The sequence below is a fragment of the Pagrus pagrus genome (assembly GCF_965226575.1).
Source record: "Pagrus pagrus genome assembly, chromosome: 2".
In the NCBI taxonomy this organism is placed as follows: Eukaryota; Metazoa; Chordata; class Actinopteri; order Spariformes; family Sparidae; genus Pagrus; species Pagrus pagrus.
Window position 1 is genome coordinate 16941002 of NC_140186.1, and position 17649 is coordinate 16958650.

General features: G+C 39.4%; 1 protein-coding gene across 6 annotated transcripts in view; it reads left to right on the top strand.

Moving 5' to 3' along the window:
• Positions 1 to 599: 599 nt before the first annotated feature.
• Positions 600 to 17649, top strand: part of LOC311273697 (uncharacterized protein) — a 107610-nt gene continuing 90560 nt past the window's right edge. For 4 of the 6 annotated variants that reach the window (XM_084380898.1, XM_084380895.1, XM_084380896.1 and 1 more), the window contains exon 1: positions 600 to 1072. The gene's annotated coding sequence lies outside the window, so the exon portion shown is untranslated. Of the gene's footprint in view, positions 1073 to 16375; positions 16459 to 17649 lie in introns of all 6 variants that reach the window. The other 2 variants (XM_084380899.1, XM_084380897.1) reach the window with 1 other exon arrangement.

Below are 17649 nucleotides of genomic sequence, written 5' to 3' on the forward strand. Positions count from 1 at the left end.
TTTAAAAAAAAATTGTACATAGTTATTATCCTGTAAAAGACAACATTTGTCAGTTATTCCCTGATGTAAACAACAGATGCTGTTTTTGTGATGGTGAGGGAGAAACTATTTGCTTTTACAGATTGTTTCCATCCTACTGCCTTTTGAATTGATTTACGGAAATATCTTTCAGAAATGCTTGAAAAAGATGTCACTCTAACAAAGATTTGTATTTTACTCATTTTTAACAAGTCCAACTTCTCCCCAGATGCAATCTACATAATTCACTGAATTATTATTTTAGCAATATATTTTTCTTGAATAAAAAAATAACTGAATAAAAAAAAAGAAAAAGAGAAAAAAAAGAAGGTATTTTTCACAGCCGGGAAGTCAAACTTTTTTGGCTTCAAAACGCCACAGAGCAGCTTTTACAGGAATGAATGTACTCTACCTCCAAGGTTGTGTCCAGATATAATAAAACTGTAAACAGAGTACAACCTATTGTTTTGTTTTGTTTTACTGTATTTGATTGGTTGTTGGTGCGTCATGTCACTTTTTCCTGTTTTATGATTGGCTGTGGGGCGGGAGCTAGCGGGAGCCAGGAGTTGAGGGGGGGGGGGGGAGAGAGTCCGTGGCATTATCGGGATTATCGGAGACAAGCAGTAAAGAAGGAGAAAACACTAAAATGAGCTTTTTGGACCCTACAGTTTAATTTCACCACATACGGAGGTGAAAATGGAGGTGAAATTCTGAGGCATTGATTCTTGGACTTGGCTGCTGTGAGCGGCAAGCGCAGCGACTAGCTGACCTCGGATATGACCGATGGAGAAAGAATGTCCACCGCAGCTAGCTAACGGTCCACCAGAACCAGGACTTCTCCACCTCTGAGGTTTGTTAGTGGGACTTTGTTGCTTTAACTTTGCTGTTGTGAGCACAAGCGGCAGCGACTAGCTTAGCTTCGAGACCACCAACTAGAGAAAGAAGATTTCCGCCGCGGAGGGTCCTCCACGGTCAGCCATCAGCCCGCCATCAGCGCGCCATCTTATCCCACCAGGTTGGAGGTGCATGACTTTGTGACACGAACTCTGCTAATGTGAGTACTCATCTTTTGTTTTCAACTGGGTTAGACTGAAACGGACTCAACTGTTTTTTGGCTACCAGCTCTCCAGCATTGACATCTCCTGCAACTTGGGGTTTGTTTACTTTAATGTCTCTCATTCCCCCCCCCCCCCTCTGGTTGGTGTTAGTGGCTGTGTCCAAATTCAGGGGCTGCAGCCTTCAATGACCTAGCATTTGCGGTCCACGAGGGCCGGGTCCTTCGGACAGGTCTTTGAAAGCCTCGTCCACCGTTGTTAAATGGGAAGGTCTAGCCCATAGATATATATATAAAGGCTAGATGTCTTACGGCGGAGTCTAGAACGTCCTCACAGGTCGGCCATCTTGGTACAGGTTAGCTTTCCGGCTGTATCTGTGTAACCTGAGGTAAAGTCAGTGATCTGCACAAACGCTAATACTCTTATCTCGCTGAAACCTTGACGGATTTACAAACAGTTTGGTTTCTTACAAACGTCATTAACGTGGTTATAATTCTGGATGCTCGAACATGTTGAAATCGCATCTTTTCTCTTCGAAGAAATCATCACAGTTTTAGTTTGAAGGATTTTTAGCTGGTCTTCTGGGTTTATAATGGGTGTCTATTGCGTGAGCTAGAGTGCGTGACATCATCGCTAGAGTGGAGAGCAGCTGCAAAAACTTTAGAAAAAACTCTCTTCAGCTTGATTTGGGTCCCACATCTTTTACTTCACATAGACAATATATACATAGAAATGTAGGAAATCGTGTTGGCTTTCAGATGATGGTCTTATTTCAGATGTAGGACTTAAACTTTTGGCTGTAGAAGCCCTCGAGCGACAAGCACTCCAGCAACTCCCCCATAAGCCGCAGTGTTAACTTTGAGCCTAAATTTCTGGAGGAGAGCAGACGGTACCGGTTTTGTCTCTTGCTCTGGCTCCCTCATTTTTCACTCTACAGAAATAAAAAAACACACCACAGGTTCAGCAATGTCTCCTGTTACTCACTGTATACATATTTTGGCCATAACCATTACACTTTTGTCTAGACCTGCAGGTGTTTGGGAGGTGTTTTCTCATTCATCCTTATGGGGAATTTTTCAAATTTCATTTTACTACAACTTCAGCATACGTTCAGCTATAGAAACCATTCAACTATCAACATGTTCAGCTCTTTAAGCTCTTTCAGCCTTGAACTGTTCAGCTTTTTAGCTTTTCAAGTTTTACAAAAATAATAGTAATATGGAAGCAAATGTGAAAATCCTCAAATCCTCTTCAAAACTCATCCACTTTCAACCTCTTCTTGTGTCAAAATATTTTCATTCAAAATTGGAAATATGGACTTGTATGGTTATTCGTCTCAAGGCCTCAATTATTCATAAGTATGCAGTGTCATAAATATATCTCTGTACAGGGTGGGGATTTCAACATGCAGCATTTCTTGATGTATAGCCTATTTGTAAAGGGAAATATTGTAGTCTACCTATTTCAGAACATTATTCTATTTTTTAGAACATAACATAATTATTCATAAGTATGCAGTGTCATAACTACATCTTTGACGTTTATAACAAACCAAACCGTTTGAAAATCGGTTGAAAATTGAGCAAGTTATGGTTATTTAAAAAGTACATGTTTCATTACCAACACAATGTTATGGGTGAGCGAGCTACCTGTACCAAGATGGCCGACCTGTGCGGACGTTCGACTCCGTTGGCCAGCAACGCGGACGAGACATCTAGCCTTTATATATATATATCTATGGTCTAGTCTTCGGAGTATTTCCTGGTTGCCTCACCAGATGTTCCCGCCCCTTACCCTTACGTCACGATTGTGAATGAAGAGATGCATTAAAGTCTGTTTTGGTTCAAATCTATCAAACGTGTACATTTATTTGTGTGTGTACAAAAATTAACGACAAAATGTGTCAAATCTAAATTGAATCATCAACATTACAAAATAAACATGAACCCATTGGTGAATAACAACTATATTTACCATAGCATTACCAGCGTCACGTATTTTAACTGAAAGTTATCATCTGGAAGTTTTATAGTCCCTTGAAGTTATCTAACATATCTGGCGTTGGATGTTCAAATGACTAAAAACCGAGTATAAACCCATTACTTAAATTTGTCATGTCATGTCTGCGCCACTTGATGTCACCATTTTCTCTTGCTTCCTCTTCTGTTTCGGGACTGAGCAGCGGCGCGCAAAGGATCTTAGGATATAGCAGGCCGCGAAGGATAGTAGCGGTGCGTCCTCCGAAAAGAGGGAAGGCCAGGCTGCATTTGTGGGCTGCATTTGAAGGAGCTTTTGAATTTGGACAGCCTTCGTGCAGTGTTGTGACGTAATTGGCCTTCAAATGCGCCCTTCGAGGGCTGCAGCCCCTGAATTTGGACACAGCCAATGTGTGTGGGGGCCCACCAGATTATTAAGTATTACTTGAACGTACCATAAGAGCTCGTTTTGTGTGTTTGACATTGCTTTATGGTATTTGTGGTTTAACAAAAGCACATTGACCGTGCTTAGTAACATAACAAGGTCAAAGGAACATTTAGATTAATTTGTGTGAGTAGTTAAAAGTTCATTCATGAAAGGTCAGTAGACTGCTGTTCTCCTGGTTCACTGTGATTTAATTCAGGTGTGTGATTTTTCCCTCTCCTTGCCGATATAATTTTCTCTCTTAAGTAAATATACTTTAAGCTGATTCATGGAGACTGTTCTGTGATTTATTTTAAATGCATTTAACCACAGTCAAACTTCAGGAGTAAGGAAGGGAATTATCCTTAATCACTGATTAACAGTATTACAGGTTTTTACTGAAAACAAACAAGAATAGGGGTTTAACAAACTCAAAATAGGGGTTGTGTTCATGAACATAGGGCGCAACCTATAGGGTACAGAAAGCGCCTCTGATCTCGTCCAACTATTGTTAATTTATGGTCTTTCCTGATAGACAGATGTGTTACTGCTGTCAGCTAGTAAGCTCTGCTAGCTGTTAAGCTAGCGGCCCTATTAGCTGACTCTACCCGCTGTGCACTGCCAGCATTCCCCCTCCCAAACCAGGCCTGAAAACCTGCACTTCCTGGTGGTCCAAAGCTCTCGTGATAGCTGTTAAACACTAATAATACCCCAGTGCTCTGAGCTCCCAGTCCAGGCAGAGTCAGCTAATAGGACCACTAACAACTTTTAGTTACCTTCACTTAATCATCAAAACGTTAAACATGCTTTAGAGAGTAGTCAAAACAAATAAAATATGCTCATAATGAACATTTTTCACATTCTTTAGTAACAAAAATCTTACATTGATAAAAAATAAATGCAATCCAGACTGCATTAAATTTCCTGCAAGACATATTTGCTAATGCTAATTATATGCACATCATTTAGAAGACTACGTTGTCACTCTATGTCAATGGACGACACTGAAGCACAAAGGTGTCAGCTATTGTAATTCGCCTGGTTGTGGGAACAGATTGCCTTGTGGGACTCCACTGCTTACGACCAGGGGATGACAGTGATGCAGTCCACAAATGGGAAGGAACAAGAGAAAAGAAGCAAAATAAGACAGAACGTGCTGATTGATTATCCTGAAGATTGGAATGAATGGCTGGGTGGGGCACGGGTGGATACTCTGTGTGTGTGTGTGGAGAAGAGGGGAGGTGGTGCTGGATAGATAAATGACATGATATGTGACACTTTCAAATTTACAATTCTGACCCCTAACTCCCTCCGCTCGTCTCTGCCTCACAGAATGACACACACGCACCCTGAGACACACGCACGGCACGCATGCATTGTAAATCAGGTTTGATCTGTCAGTGGAGTGTGTCTTAGCTGTCAGTCGCCAGCGTTTGAGTGTCAGATGAGTGTTTTGAGTGTCAGGAGATGAGAAAATGTGTGTGTGTGGGTTGTGGGGTTGTGTGCGCACGGTTGACTCCAATTGCTGAACAGGCGTCTGTCACTACCAAGGATTCAGAGCTCCATCAGTTGGATCCTTACTCATTTCATTTAACAGCCTCATTGTTTCCTGTGCATGTGCAGAGGTGTTACTCTTTGTATCTGTCCAATTCGAGACTGTTTTTGTACACATACATACATGTCAGAATGTGGGTATGTTTTGTGCAACAAAAAAAACAAACATAGCAAAACTGATTAAATTGCTATTAGTAAAGTAATACAATGTAATGTATGTTACTTTTTTCTAACAAGCATTAAAACGTACACCAGAAAAATAATTAGACCACTCACTGAGGACAAATCTCAATGATATTGCCATAAGAAGGAAGGCCTATTCTGTCATTCTGTCTAATGTGCTTATTTATCTACAGACTTATTATGCTCATTTGCAGGTTCGTAATTTTATTTTGGGTTACTATTAGAGATGGGCCCGATCCTATAATGGTATCGGGTCTGATATTGACGTCATTCACTCATTGGATATCAGGTGGACAGGGCTGATCCACTTACTGATCCAGTCTGCAGCTTGCGCTGGACCATGAACCTGCTGTCAAGTAGCATGAGACATGTCACTGATCCAGATTCCATTCCGCTTCTTACCATGAACCCGCAACAACTTTCTGCAACTGCAGTCTGCGACTGAGTAAACTATTAACGTTAGTTGTTGGTGTATCAAAATGTCCTTAGTTTGGAGATATTTTAGTCTAGAAATGCTGAAAAACAAGACAGCAGCGTGTAATGCTAGTGTAGTGCTGAGGGGTGTAAGTACGGTTGCGTCATACAATACTACCAATTTAATCAAGCACCTGCAGAAGTTTTACTTGAAAGAGTACCAGGAGTGCATGCAAGCCAACAGCCAAAAAGAGCCCACCAGGCAGCAGACTCTCACTGACGCTTTCCAGAGACGCGAAAAACTTCCAGCAGACAACCCAAAGGCTAAAGGGATTACAGAGAAGTTGCTCAACTTCATTATACTCGATGACTAACCACTATCTGATGTGGAAAATGTCAGATTTGGCAGCCTGTTGGAGCACATAGAGCCCAGGTATAGTCTGCCATCCAAAAGATTTTCTATGTTTAATTTGATAATGTAGATATTTATTTCTCTACAGTTTTGCAGTTCAAATTTAATTTGAATGAACATGTTTCTGTTGCTGCGACCTGTGTATATGTGAAGCTAACATAAATCAATTCCTTTGGAATAAATTTAAATTCAGTGCATACGTGTATATTTTTTGCTCTTCTAATAAGAGGTGCTGTGTGGTTTATTTCAGCCTTATGATGTAACCTTAAACACATACCAACAATAGAATTGATAATGTTAAAATAAAAAGAGCCCTTGTATCAGAATCTGTATCGGCATTGGCAGTTGTGTGTCAGAGTCAGATCGGAACTGAAAAAATGTGGACCATCTCCAGTTACTACTAGACTGAGTTAACTTTAAAGGTTTAGTGCTCATACTGTCCATTGGTGCAGCACTGTATTCCCCATCTGTCTAAAACACTCTGTTTTAGCTACTGTTGCTTAGAGACCCCACTCTGAAATACCCAGTCTCCTCTGATTGGTCAGCTCACATACGCCTGAGCCAGCACTGCTAACAACAACAGATCAGCTGTGCTAAAGCAATTCTTACATGCCAAAGTAGCTGCGAAGCAGTATCCATGCAAATGTCTGACTCTGGACATAGTGTGATGTTAGAAAGTCTACCTAATACTGAGGAGGCATTTCAGGAGTAGTGTTTTCTGTTGGAGAGAGGTGCTTCTTTCGGTGCGGACTTTGACCTTTTTTATCTTTCAAGATCTTTTACATGCACAAGAACATATATAACACACTGAAGGAAAGGTAAAAAAAAAGATGATGATAGGCCTCCTTTAAATTAATGTGTTGTTTAGACTAGCATGTTCCTTTTAGATTGATATAAATCATTTTTGTATATAAAAATCAGAAAAAGTTACCGTAGATGAGATTTACCCTAACCCTATATTAAAATCTAAATCTATAGTCATATTTCCCCTCAAATACTTTTTCACACAGGGTTGTATGCTGCTGTAGTGTATTTTCAGCAGCACGGAATGATGTACTGAATGATCATAGAAATACTATGGTAATATTACAGGAGCACTACAGCAGTGATAATCAGCAGTGTGTCTCTATGATCCTTTCACTCTTCCACGACTACATGTTGCCACTTATCACTTCAATGAAAAAAGGTATAGGCTGCAATATAGTATAGAATCAAATATTTATAGGATAAAGTTTAGAGGGTATTATAGATTGAAGACGAAACTGACAGAGGGGTGGAAATAAGAGAAATGGGCATAATTACAAATCCGTCTGCTACTTCGGTACCACAGACAACGCCATGGATTTATCAATACGCAGCACAGTTAGGCTATTTCAGAGCCATGGTTGGGGCCATAGATTGTAGCTTGTACAAACCCCAGTTACAGAAAGGATCAATTAGTTGGGCAGAGTAGACAAGCGTATTCATCCAAATAACTCCTTTGTCTGCCCCTGCACTCTCTCTGCTACTTGGTGATGGAGAGGAGGGATTACAGGTTAACAAGGGGGATAGCTTTTATTGTAACTTTTACTGAAATTGTCTGACTGTATGTAATTTTGGAAACTTTAAAAAAATAACCTTTAAAATACAACTGGTTTGACTTTGACTTTTAGCCTAAGTTAGAATAATTAATTTAACACTCTGAGGCTGATTGTTTTTATTTTATTGCTAATTTTGCTTGAATAACACATTCATATCTTTTTTTTTTAAAGGAGCACTTCAGTTTAGGCTTTTATATCTGCACACATCCATTGTTTTGTATCCTAATGAAAGAAGAGCAGCAAAACAAGGTCCTCATTTGTATTTAGTCCCTAATTCTTTCTCATTTTCCGAAAGGCATTTCACCCCATTTTCTTACTCTCCAGAATGCATTCGCATCATCCGTTTCAGTGGCGCTTGTGGCTATCATTGGTCACTTTAGATGCCTTTACTGGCTTATCAAATATTAACATCACACCAATTACCAGGCCTTGCTTGACTTAGCAGAGCTTCTTGGTTGGGATTATTTATTATTGCTGCACTGCTCGCCTCTCTCCCTTTGGGGAAATTACTTAGAGCCACCATTAACTACTGTCTGGCACTCAGAAACTCTCTGTTTCCTTGGTAGGTGTTGCTCTTTGTGCTACACTGCACTGCATGTCCCAGAAACTTTGTCAATCAGACAATGTAGCCAGTCAATCATTAGTTCTGGTCTTTAGATTGTCTGTTTCTGTTCTTTCTTTTCTTAACTTGTTCAGACAGTCATGTTGGCTATCACATGCTTATTCTAACAACCCACTTCTTCTACTTCTCTATGTTCTAGACAAGCCTGTTGCTGCTGCTAAAAATGTACAATGAATCATTCTCCTTTGTAACTACAAGAAACTAGACATTAGACAGCTTTATATGATTTATATATGTATATGTGGGAATTAATACAGTTAAAATATGAGTATACAAGATAGTAGCACAGCCTGTTCTCACTCCTAATGCATCAAATAAAGCAGCCTGGTCAGTGGCCTACGTTTCAAAGTTTGATGCTGTAGTTACCCCTCTTTCATAGTAAAGAGTAAAGAGTGTGAAATGTCCAAGTCAGGGGGTGGTTGGGATTGCTGCGTTAGTCATACATTGGACTTTCCCCTCAAAAACAGATTTTGACCAAGAGTACATTGTTCTTAAATGATGTTATGTAAGTAGGGCTGTAGCTATCGATTCTTTTTGGAATCGATTAATCTAGCACTTTATCGATCGATTAATCGATTAATCGTATATATATATTTTTTTGCATTTTTAAACAACCAAAACAAATAATGCATGACGAAAATGATGTGGCTGTAAAATGATCAACCATTTGGCTTTTATTTCTTTAAAAAAAAGAGGTATTTCTTACAACTCCAACATTTGGCTCCAAAACTTTATTGCAATTTACTCATTTAGTGCAAGTGCAAACAATTAAATAACAATACAGTTTCAACTTACTGTAAAACATGTATAACATGTAACACTATGAATCAATACAAACTTAAATAGTAACGGCCATTTTGCCTTAGTGTTGTCTTATACAACATTACAAAAAGGGATTGCACCTTCTAACCACCTACTAACAAATAATATATAATCTCTGGGATAGGCCTATTTGCTATGGTAACCTAGCAACCTATGTGTGTGGACGCATGCTGTGTTATATATAATTTTATGTTATACACAGCACCAAATCACAACAGAAGTCATTTAAGGTCACTTTTCCTATAGAACCGGTCCGGACCGTGTTCATTTAATTAATAATTTCTTCATCGTCGCGCATCTACAATTCTCCTCCGCTCTGTTTTACGAAGGGAGGAGCTCCGGACCGACGTGAACAAACACACGTGCACACACACTTACAGACAGACAGAGAGAGAGAACATGTCATGTCGGTCTCAACTGTCTGTAAAGCAGATATCATATCTACGTTTTTTAAACGCGCACAAACTGATTCTGCTCTGGCATGTCATCTCGAGCCTTCGCAGTTCTCCGTCGTGGTGGCGGATACGCAATGCAATCCCCCCCGGGCTGCTGGAGAACCAGCGTGAGGACGTGAGTTTAGAGGACCAATCACAGCCCTTGCAGTCTCCGTTTCCCCTCGACGGAGTGACGGACACTCCGCGCCCGGAGAGTACGGAGAGGCTCTCCGGCTCTCCGGCGGGTCCGTGTGGAACATTCAAGATCCCTGCGCGTCATAGGAATTTAACGACGCTTCGAGGCAGAGTTTTTGCCTCGACCAATTTTTGTAATCGAGTAACTCGATGAATCGTTACAGCCCTATATGTAAGTAGGTTAATGTGTGTAAATGAGGAAATTTACGTTATGTAATTCAGGTGAGTACATCATTGGCAATACGTGAGTGACATATTTGAGTAAATCAAGTAGTATTGGAGCCTAAACCTAACCAAACCTGGACTGTTTGTAAAGTAACATAATAACAGTGAAAAAGTCATGTGTCCCAATATGTGAACTATTTGTCAGCAAACTTTATTTTGAAAGTCTAACCAGATGTTTTATATATGACTGAATGAATTAATGAATTTGTTGGATGCTTAGGTGGATGAAAACACAATAAAACCAAAGGCTTATTTCCATTGTGGTCCTCTTGTATAACACATAATAAACCACAAAATGACAGCAAAACAAAAACAGGATAGCATGCGAGACAATAAACATTGCAATAGAAATAGCAGGCTGCAGGATCGCAAAGTGTACATTTTTCTTAAGAATATATAATTAAAATTGAACTACATTGTACTCTTTGAACATCCCAAGAGTAAGTTTGTGGGCAAAGTATTGCATTGTGCCGCTGCACTCTTGTAAAGTAGCTACTGTATGAGTGTCACTTTGTAAAAATAAATAATTAGTCAGGTACTTTGGTGCTATATTTTTAACGATTTGAGCAACGTCTTTATTTCACCGTCAACCTTTTAAGCTTTTTTGCATATAATTTATTATTGCCAACTAGACCACAAAGCCCTTCACATGCAAAACTGGTGCTTGAGGGGAACATAAAGTGTCATAGTTTGAAGCTTGAGGCCACTTACCAGTCTGCTTATATGGGAGTGAGAATGTGTTGAATAGTATAGTAGTATACAATGAATACAGAGTTTTGTTTGGTTATTGTTAGCTCAGTTCCAGCACTTATTTTTATTATTTAACTGACCTCTTTTATTCTTTCCCCAACTTTCTCCTCTCCTCTTGTCCTTATATCTTTCCTCTCTCTTATCTCCACTGTTGTCCTCAAACCACCCATATCCTCGTTTCTCCCTCTCTCTTTAATTTGAACTTACCCTTACTATCAGCCTCCGAATCTGTCACTATTTTCTCTTTGTGTTAAACATTAACGTCCCCCTTTATTTTCTTGCCTTTTCTTCCTTCATTTCTTCATCTCAGTGACAGACACCAGAACAGCAGCACAAAGCTCTGCTGTCATTCAGTGAAGGCTGATAAAGAGGAACAGGTTATAATTTCACAATGACACTTACACACATGCACACATGCACGCACGCACACACGCGCTTTTTGATTCATGCCATCAATTATATCAATCACGTATTAAACAGCAAGTGTTATCTTAGTGCTTAATTACCAATTAACAAAGAATGATTAACTGACAATTTACAGCATGCGGCTGGTAGATTGAAAATGTGGGCAGAGGCAGGGAGCACAACACAAGGACACATGGAAATTAGAAAGGATTTATGCTTGTTGATCTGTGTGTGTGTGTGTGTGTTTCTACAGTAGTTTCATTCACCTGATTGTATTTCTTGTACAGTATACATGTTCTCTGTGTGTGTGTGTGTGTGTGTATTTGTGCCTGATTGAGTGTGAGTGTAATCACTTGTATTGGGTTGGTGGCATCAGTGTGACTCCCCACCTTTTATGGAGATTTATCATTCCAGCATTGTGAATGCTGTCACGTTTTATCTGAGCACGCCTGCTCCATTAATGGAGATGGGAGTGAGGACAGCTTTTCATGTCATTAGGAAAACATGATACGGCAATGATTTAAGACTTCATTGGAATTGTGCTTAATGCATTCAAAACCCAACAATGCACAGCGTCTACATAATAAGGAGATGGCATTACATCTTGTCTTTTAAACTGAATGGAATACTGACAGCCGCCCTGATTTAATAAGCCAAAGGTGTCACATTGAACACGCTGTGCTACAGCCCAATTAACAAGCTGACTTTTGAAATCCTCTTTTTATTCAAGAGAATATCTTTGAATAATTTATTTCATCATACACATATATATGTTTAGACATCCAGCTGACAATAAAGCAGCGTGTGGTAGCCAGCGTGAAGGTTATTCCACCTCTACATCTACCAGGATTTGTCTCCGGCATCATGTCCTCTGGTAATAATGTTCAAAGTGCAGAAGATGTGCAGCAAACAAGTACATAAAGGGTGTAAAAGGGCCTCTGTGATGGCTGAATTTGTAAGTACATTTTTTATGTGTGCTATGGGAAACTTAACATTACTGCAGTGGTGGTAGATCATCTGAATCACACACTAATTGGGTTGCTGTGTTAAAAGCACTTTGATGCTGGATGCGAATATTTCTTGCAACTAGATGGAGCAGTGTGGCATTGTAATATTTCTGTGTGGCGCATATATTTACATATTCCTTCATGGATTTAGGATTGAGTTGAAATTGAGCCCAGGAGTTTCTGCCTCTGGTGAATTTAATTTGTTATGACACTTTTCCTGCTGTAGAAGACTGAATTATCTTGTGTGTGCGCCTGCCCACTTGCACATTCACCCTTGGAGACATCCCTCAAAGCAACGACTCATTTTCAATCTTTAAATACGCTGAAAGTCAGATAGACATGCCTGCGTGCATTACACACACACGCACATGCGCACACACACACACACACACACACAGACACCTCTATCTATCTGCAAACAGGGCAGGTATGTGAGGAACGATGTTGTAAGTAGCATCTCCCCCTCTTGCTCTGCAGGAGATAACACACTCTCCTTTAGACTGTCTCAAGGACTCCAAAAAAGAGTGAGACAGAGAGAGAAAGGGAGCAACTCTACTACTAAAATGTGTCTGTTGTAGAAATCTGTCTTTTGCGCACTGAACAGAAGGGTTTAGATAAAGTTCAAAGCAGCTGGCCACTGGGTAACCACACATATTTGTTGTTGCACACTGAGGCTTAAGACCTAACTTTAAATTCCAAGCAATAGCCCGGCTTGTGCAACACTGCTTCAGCCACAGCATCATACTGCTAATAAGGAACACCATGTTAATATAATGCACCCGCACTGAGTTTTCTCCAAGGGGACACATTTTAATGGTCTGTTTTATGTTTTACTAAGCAGTGGCCTTACCGGTGCCATGCCATCATTCCAACGGGCCATTATTCCGAAACCCCAAAAGTCTGCAAAATGTCCCGTCGGATCGAAAGCCCAAACAAACACCCATTGCTGGGAAGGCCCATTGTTCCGAAAATACACACTCTCATATCACCAGCTTACCTTCATACAGTAACTTAACTGACGTACTTATTTGAACCCAAACATAATCTTTCCCTCAACCTAATGAAGTAGTTTTGATACCTAAACCTAATCAAACTGCAACTTTTTCATGACATTAACCCCATTTTTCATATAGTTGATGATGGGGTCAGGGAAGCCAATAGATGCCCATGTGTGGATCTAGAGCCTGAGGATTTAACCACTAAACTATCTTGACACATCACACACACAGGTCTGGTTTTATATTGAAAGGACTGACCTCTCTTCTTTCTCTCATGCAGGCCGCAACTCTGTCACGCTGCCTCCATCACCATCTCTCTCTCTTAAAGGTCCTGCGCACACACTGCTAAACTGTCAGGGCACGCACACCTTTCTCAGCCGCAGAGACGTGGATAAGTCGTTTGAAGTAAAAGACAATGATTCTGTGAAGACATCTTCTCTTTCTCTTTCAGTGATTCCACTGTTCAATCCATAGCTGGCTACAAAGTGAATTCTTTATCATTGTTAAGTGTTGCATTGTCAAATTTCACATTTGCTGCTTGTGATCACCTTGCGCCTTCATTTTAGCAAATATCAGAGCAGATATATAGTGTGGATCCAGAGGTGAGAGAAAACAAAGGGACGTTCTTCTGAAGAAGTCCTACACAGATTGAGTGCTATTTACATAGCAATGCAGGTTAGATCAGTTCCTTGTCCACACAGGAGTTAACGGTTCATCTTACTTTTATAATAGTCAAGGTGACAGGCAAATACAGTATATATTCATTTGGTTTTATTTTCTATTTATAACTCATGATATATTAACATAACTTACAACGCATTATATGATATCATAACAGAATTAATTTTTTTATATTGTGGATTTTAATTAGGGATGTCCCGATCAGGTTTTTTTTTACCCCGATCCCGATCCAAGTCATTTAGTATTTAGTATCTGCCAATACCGAGTCCTGATCCAATACTTAGCCCTAACTAATATTTTCCTAGATGATACAGCTGCATTAAGAAAAAATCACCTGCATCCAAGCTGTTCTTAATAGCTTTTTTCATTTTGTTGAAACAAAGTAAATACTTTCATATGGCTCGTTCTTATTCTGCATATCCTATTGCAACATTGGTTTTCATTTGTTTTTTGTTTTTTTTCTAAGAAAAACAGCCAAGTAAACAAAGTCAGTAACTAAACCCTGATCCTCTACCACGGAGATGGGCTGGTTATCCAGAGTGATGAATTCAATGACCTTCTCTGTAATATTTTTGGCCATGACGCTGACTCGAGGATATTTCTTTTTCCTTTTAAAAGTATCCACGAGTGTTTGTTGCTAACGTTACACGCGCGTCTGCATTCTGCCGTAAATTGCGTTCCGTTGACGACAGCTGACGTAAAAATAATTAGGCTTGGGTCCACGTTCAAAATTGCCGATCCCGATTCAGTGAAAAAATGCCCATATTGGCCCTTAATTCCCTAATCCCTAATTCTAATGTATGCTTGTTCAATAGTTCTTCATCCAAAACACATTGGAGTCACATTGCAGACGCAGCTGGTTGGTTACCCCATGACATACGGTCCTGATTTCCATTACATGCGCTTATTATTCTGTTAAAAGATAATTATTCCACATTATGTTTTATTATGTTAAATATTATTTCCTTTGATTGCATTACACTGTCACATCCCTCAACGTGTCATACAAATGGACAAGGTACAAATGCACAAGGCACCCTTGAGCATCTGTATGAGACTGCCAGAAAACTTTTCTAACACATGGTGGACGTTGCAAAATGGTTGCAGTTTGGTTAGGTTGAGGCAACAAAACCACTTGGTTAGGTTTAGGAAAGTACCAAAATAAGTATGTTGCGTTAAGTTTGTGACTTAAGTACGTTATGTAAGCCAACTTAAGTATGTTAATTGAAATAAGTTGCCCTTTGTTTCACACACAGGGCACAAACAACTGTTTCCTGGGTGAAAGTCCCGAGCTTTTTTTTTTTGACACATCCATCAACCCTAACCTCTCTACAGACTTGTTCTTTATACTTTGTCTCCTGACTTGCTCTGAGAGTCTAATATTGCTCTGGATGGGTTTACATTGGAGTTAGTTCAAAGCCTGCATGGTGCAAAATGTCAGTATTTGACAACCTTTCAATGAAGACAACAAATATTTCTGCAGACCAAACATATAAGCCTCAGAAGTCTTTTCCAAGTACAATGCAATGAACTTACAACTTGTCAATCTTCTCTCTCTCTCTCTCTCTCTCTCTCTCTCTATATGATATGATTCTGTAATCTTATCCTCCTATAGAGCATCCTAGGCAGCAGTTATAGTTGACTCCTTTCTGCACTCACAGCGTCTGTCGGGTCTGCAGAGTTCTGTCTTTTCTGTTCTGTCATCAATGTAAAATTAATAAGGAGAAACTTTAATGTTATTAGAGTAGAAGAATCAATCTTTCAAATTTGTTTATTGATTCAGAATCTTACAAGGTAAGAATCTTGAATCTTATGTGAATTGAATTCCCCCCACCCTTATTATTATTTCTGTCTTTGAAGACGCAGCGTTACCATCACTCATCTGCACTGCCTGCCTCTCTTTCTCACTTACTCACATATAAAGTACTAACTGTTCAAACACTCATGCATGGATTCAATGAAGTGAAAATGAAACAGTGAAGCGAATACAACACGCACGTGCACGCACAAACACACGCATATGCACACCTCCCTGCATGGATTCAATTGCCTCTGTGTTCGTAATTATGGCTCTGCAGGAAGTAAAATGGAGCACCTGGGTGCCCTGCAGTGGAATACACTCTGAGTGAACTCTGTATGTTAAAACCTTTCTAATCTAGGCAATAAAGGTAGAACTACTCTTGTGCCTGGAAAGTTAAAATCTGATTCAAATACAGGGACAGATTATATTTCAAATATTTATGCTTTCCCCAGTGGCCTATTTTGGCTGTGGAGGTAGATTTACTCATAAGCTGCACAGACATCGTGACATTCAAAATTGTTTCTGCCTTTTTAGTATTATGAAACAGTACAAGAAGTGTACGTTTTGTGCCTATAGCTAATAAAAATTTTTAATTTTTCACATTAATTATCGCCTATATGGCCGTCAAAACATAACAATTGTCACACACCCACTGCACAATGTTTTAGGGGTCTGTATCTATTACTCTATTTTCTTATTTTCCTTATAGCCATTTACCCTTTCAATTATGGCTTTCAGTTAGAAACCCTAGAAAACACGTTTTTCTAATGTTCTTCTAATGTTTTGTTTCTAATGTTTTGTTTCTTCACTTCATTGCAGATATAATGCGTGGGCAATATGAGTTTCAGCACTCTTAATTTCTCGGGAAGCTTTTTTCCACCATTCCACAAAGCCAGCACCAGGTGAAGTAATCAGTATAGTTCAAGTATTTATATACTGATAAGGCCTCAGAGAAAAATGAAGAAATATATATTGTCGAAGCCAAATGATACAAAGAAAGAACAAATGAAGTCTGAAGTTAGAGAGTTAAAAGGGAATTTTATTTTAGCTAAGAGCCAAAATAATGCTACATTTGTTATGACTGTGTAGCCATGCTAGTGGTGACAGTGTTGGTGGGTCAGTTCACAGCTGTGGTCCAGACCAAAATATTAAAAAAACTATTTTGTACAGAATATCACAGCGCCAAGAGGATGAATCCTATTGACTTAGTGATCCTAGACTTTTCCTCTTATCGAGAGAATTATTTCAACATCTTTTTGATGAATTGGCACAAAACCTATTATAGATTGTCATGGATTTTGGACACTATAATCTTGTTGAATTTGGTAAAATCCTGATTTGATTGGCAATTACTTGCCATGAAATTTGGTACAACACAGGATGAATTGTAATAAGTTTGCTAATCATATCACGATTATTCCAGCATCAAGAATTAATTCTTACTCTTGGAAATAGTGCTCAGACAAAGTAATCTTAATGAAATGTCCTGCCTGCTAGACTTTATCAATGAATAGTCATTGATCTGAAACTCAAGTTCATTCAATCATTTATTTGTTTGCATATTCATATACAGTATGTATTCATTTATTCACTTCCTTGATGTCCAGCACTTGCAGTCTGGTGTCAGTGTTTATCACAGTTGACCAAAAAAGAAGGATCATTCATTCCTGATGTCTTTTCTACTGGGGTCAGATATACACTGCCTGGCCAAAAAACAAGTCACACACTCTATATTTCGTTGTACTGCCTTTAGCTTTGATTATGGCACACGTTCGCTGTGGCATCGTTTTGATAACCTTACGCAATGTCAAAAAATGTATTTCCGTCCAGAGTTCTTACCACCAAGATCTTGTATTGATGATGGGAGAGTTGGGCCGCTGCGTAAAGTCTTCTCCAGCACATCTCAAAGACTCTCAATGGGGTTAAGGTCTGAACTCTGTGGTGGCCAATCCCTGAAAAATTATGTCTCATGCTCCCTGAACCACTCTTTCACAATTTGAGTCAGATGAATCGTGGCAATCTTTTCAATCAATCATTGATAATTTGTGATGTTTTAGGCTTGACAATGATATCACTGCCATGCTGGTTTACAG